Source organism: Vicia villosa, unplaced genomic scaffold (assembly GCF_029867415.1).
Source record: "Vicia villosa cultivar HV-30 ecotype Madison, WI unplaced genomic scaffold, Vvil1.0 ctg.002943F_1_1, whole genome shotgun sequence".
Taxonomy (NCBI): Eukaryota; Viridiplantae; Streptophyta; class Magnoliopsida; order Fabales; family Fabaceae; genus Vicia; species Vicia villosa.
The window spans coordinates 136,920-141,598 of NW_026706074.1; the positions used below are offsets into that span (position 1 = coordinate 136,920).

General features: G+C 35.5%; 1 pseudogene; it reads left to right on the forward strand.

Annotated features, from left to right (window-relative positions):
* The first annotated feature begins 977 nt into the window (after positions 1 to 977).
* On the forward strand, positions 978 to 1,078 carry LOC131640121 (small nucleolar RNA R71; annotated as a pseudogene).
* The last annotated feature ends 3,601 nt before the right edge of the window (positions 1,079 to 4,679 follow it).

Sequence of the window (4,679 nt, forward strand, 5' to 3'; positions counted from 1 at the left end):
AACTTCATGGATGCAGCAACTTTGAAGCTCCATATCTCTTTAATGGTTGATTTTTGGCCAAAACATTACATGTGACAAAGTTGTTCATTGGATTAAAATCTACAACTTTGATGTTGGAAGTTTTTTTCAGTTTATACTTGAAATTTTGAGATATTCCCTTCCAAAGTTTTGAAAAAAAGACCTTTAAACACTTAGAAACATTTCTAAGTATGAAAAGTCAATCTTTGACTTTTTGATTCTTGATTGATTTTCTTGATTTTCTTTGATCAAATGACTTCAATAATCATATGTTGATGATATTGATCCCTAAAAGTCATGGTTTGATCCAAAATCTCAAAAGTCAAAGGTGATCTTGTATAGTTGACTTTTTCCTGATGAAGGGTAATCTTGGATTTTTGTGATGAACCAAGTCCTCCTTCCTAAATGAATGAAACGAATGGATTTTATTGAAGCACTAGAGGTCTTTGAATCATGGTTTGGGTTGTGGAGCCATGTCCTGGTTAAAAGTCAACTGTCTAGGTGAATTAGGTTAAAAACCCTAATTGTAGGCCAGATGGAATTGATGATTGTGTCCTCTGAATTGAAGTATAATTACCATTGTATATTGACATAGGGATCATTTGAGGATAATTGAATACTTTGAGTGATGCCTTGGAGATTTTTAGGGTTTCCTAGATGTGGGCCCTGATTTTAGTCCTTGATGGGCTCAAAACCCTAGTTTGGTGACCTGAGCAAACCTGAGTCTTGATGACTTATGTTTGATAATCATAAGTGGATGAATGAATCATTTTGAGACCTATGGTTGTATTAGAGGTCATTTTCTTATTGATTGATCCTTTCCCTGAGCTTCTTTGTTCTTGAACACCCTCGATCGAGTACTAGGTAAACAAGTGACTGCTCTGGGTATTTGTCTTGAGTTGATGAAGTGTCTGGAGATGTGACATCTCAGGGGGGGTCAAAATTAGGGTATGACACCCATGTAATGGGAAAAGTCTCAACAAGTCTTTGAAATGTTCCTGTGCATCAAAGAGAGACTCACTATCTTCTTGCCTAAAGTTATTGATCTCACCTCTTACTTGGGTTATTTTGCTTGGAGGAAAATACCGCACTAGGAAAGCAGCCTTAAGATTTACCCATGAGGTTATAGAATTTGCAGGCAGAAATTAGAGCCAAGTTAGGGCTCGATCTCGCAGGGAGAATGGGAATAAACTGAGGCAGGTGGAGTTTTGATCAACACCATTGGCCTTTAAAGTGCCACATTTGTCAACAAAAATAGACACATGAAGATTTAGGTTTTTAGTAGGCAACCTTGAGAACTGATCCTGCTGGATCATGCCTATCAATGCAGGCTTAAGTTCAACATTATTGGCCGCTATTGGCGGGTGCATAATGCTACTATGCGGTTCCTCATCCGTGAGAACCATGTAGTCCTTGAGTGGGTTGGTATCTAATTCCTCATCTATTTGGTCCAAATCTAAGAGTCGGTGTCTTTCATGTAAAAAACGCTCATCAACACATTCAACCAAATTTCCAGTAAAACAGGTTCTTCGCATATAAAGCAGAACAAAATAAAATAGGAAAACAAGAGTGTGCTTTAGTCTAGAATTTGTTGGAATAAAATTTCTATATTAAAACCATCTCCCCTGTAACGACGCCAAAAATAATGTTGTCTAGCCGAAAATGCACGGCTATGCCTAGTATATTAAGATAGAACCCACAGGGAGAGGTATATGAGTACCAAATTTTACCCTAATAATGTTTAACTATAATTATCACAATATTGGTTGGTTTAATGCAAGTTGAAACAAAGTTTAACAAATAAATAAATTAGGATATGGGGTTGTTATTGTAGCAACCTGCCCTAAAAATTAACCTTTTAGAGTCGCCACCTATTATACCAGGGCGAATAGGAAACCCAAGGAAGTTAAGAGATCGGGGTAAGATTATTATAATCAGGTCAAGGGAAGGTGTTAGGCACCCTTAACCCTTTCCTAAGGTTTTATGTTCAAAGTAAAGGTTAATGGCTAAAATAATTAGATTAATAGCTAAATAAATGAAAAGGGTGAACGGTAAGATTTGAACCTGATTAGAATTTTGGGGAAGGGGACTCGCCTTGTTGCCAAGTGCCTACGTATCTCCTTAGGGAGAATCAGAGTCAACGTAGTTCGGGACAGGGTTGTACGCCTTAGAATTTGATATGAGGTGGTTTGAAGGTATTTTGAGTTACCCTATCGTAGTTTTGAAATGCAAAGTTCGCAAGGTATTCTGAATTACCTTATCGTAGTTTTGAAAATCGCAGTATTGAAGAGATGAAAATCCGTAGTTTGAAGGAGTGTTTTAAGATTTGGCGTACAACCCTAGTTTTAATATGTTACCGTTAGTTGCGATGATCAATATGTTTGATCACCATAGTTAACAGATTAGTGGGGAATTGTTACCAATTCTAATCGATAGGTTCGATTATCACTAATAACAAATAAATATGTTTATAGAATTAATTATTTAAACTTCATCGTTATCCCTCATAATCGATAGATTCGATTATAAATAATAATGAATTTTCAGAGAAAAATAGGCTAATCATCGCAACCAATAAGATGGTTGAGACCCTTTAGCCAAATAATATGTATTTGAATTATATTAATGATTAACTAAATAATTGATTATTACCCACCGCGATCAATTGATTTAATCGAAGCCAATAAAATTCTAAGATTTTTTGGCTAAGCCTAAGTTGATTAAAAAACCCTAACCCTAATACTTTGGCCAATGGCCAGTGGGATTGAGCAAACCCTAATATTTTGATAAACTTTTCTAGGGTTTGTTGTGATTTTTATAATTGAGGTTAAATTAATTAAATCGAGATAATCGGGAAAATAAATCGGAAAAAGTCCTAATATTAATTATATCCTAATTATATAATAATCCTAATTAAAATAAGTTAATTTAAACAAATCAAATAAATTGAACAATATTACTTAATATTTATTCTAAATATTAAAATAAATAAATAAGTAAAATGTATGGAAACCTGGTTTGGGCTGCATGTAGCATCTCCTTGAGGGTCCATGGTGGAGGTGAGCTTTTGTACGTTGGATCAGGATTGTAGGAGATCCTGTGGTGCATAGATGAGGATGCATGGTGGCCTTTCATGGGGGGTAACATCGGATCTGCAAAGTTTGTAAAATGAAAAAACAATGTCTTCAGCCAGGTTCGAGCCTGGGTTTTAGACAATGCCAACATGTCTTGCTGCCAATCAAGCTGTATCAATTATTCATAAATAATACGCATGGAATTAATTAAATACAAGAATACATGGGTAGGTGGGAAAAGTCATAAAATCCTGCGCGTGGGACCCATGCCTTCAGGCGTTGTCCAATGAGAACGAGAGACAGTGGGCATGACTTGTTGACTGTCCATCCAAAGAGTGGCACGTGTGGAGAGAGGGTCAAGAAGATTGACTGGCCACTGATGCATTGCCACTTGCATTGTCTTCTTTCTTCAACCTGTACAGGAAAGGCCACAAAATTTTTGCTACGAATCTCACACGAATTCGCTACGGTTTCTGTAACTTGTTTTTGTAGCCAATTCCGGAGAATCAAAAATCATAAAATTAACGTTAATAATAAAAGAACAAGTGCCCAGATTCCTTAATTTGGACATGGCGAATGCAATGGTGGTGGCGATTTGGACTGTAGCGGTCTATATCCATGAAACTAAAAGCAAGTTTCTTTGAGCCCTAACAATGGCAACACACGTTTTGGCCATGATAACTCCCAAACGGTGGTCCTAACCTGTCTCATATAACCTCAAGAGCGCATTAGTGATGTTAGTTTGCATTAAAACACAACATAATTAACAATTTGAATTCAAACAAACATATGCAAATAGAGTTCACGCATGAGGGTGTTTCAGGGGCACTTAGACGTCGCTTGGGATCTGGTACTTCTCAATAATGCCTCAAGAACACGATGAAAGGCTTAGAAGTATTTGAGAGGGGCTGCCATCAAAATTCTTTCTTGCCCTAGTTTCTTTGATTTTTTGGAAACTTCGAATAGGGTTTATGAGCCAATTTTTCGTCCCCTATTATGTTGTATCTCTTGTAATATATATAGAGGAAGTAATTAGTGTTGGAACTTGATGAATGATCAATCAAATGAGTGACATGGAAATTGAAGAAAGATTTTGTATAAAATATTTCTATTTTGGTCATTATGTTATTCCATGCATATTTTCCATTTAATCTTGACCATTGGATTGAATTTTGGATTGATTAGATATTTGGAACACGAATCATAAAAATGTATCTCATTTAAATGTGATTTTATTTTGATTTAAGTTGATTTTAAATGGATAAAAATCAAATATAAATAAAATAAAATCATGAAATAAAATTTATATGACTAATGGGCCTCTCTTGAACTTGGAATCACGCGGAGAATTGAAATTTATAGGCCCAACACTCAAAAGTTTGAATTTGATTATTTAGGCTTTCACACTATTATTGAAAATCGACCAATTTGTACCAATCATATCTCCCTTATTTTTAATCACATGAATGTATTCTATAACTTTTTAGAAAGCTTAAAGAGTCCTTTAAAACCTCCTTTTGGTTTCATCTTAATTGAAGCTTCCATGCTCATGTTATGAGCTTTGACCCAAAAGGTGTTTTTTGTTGA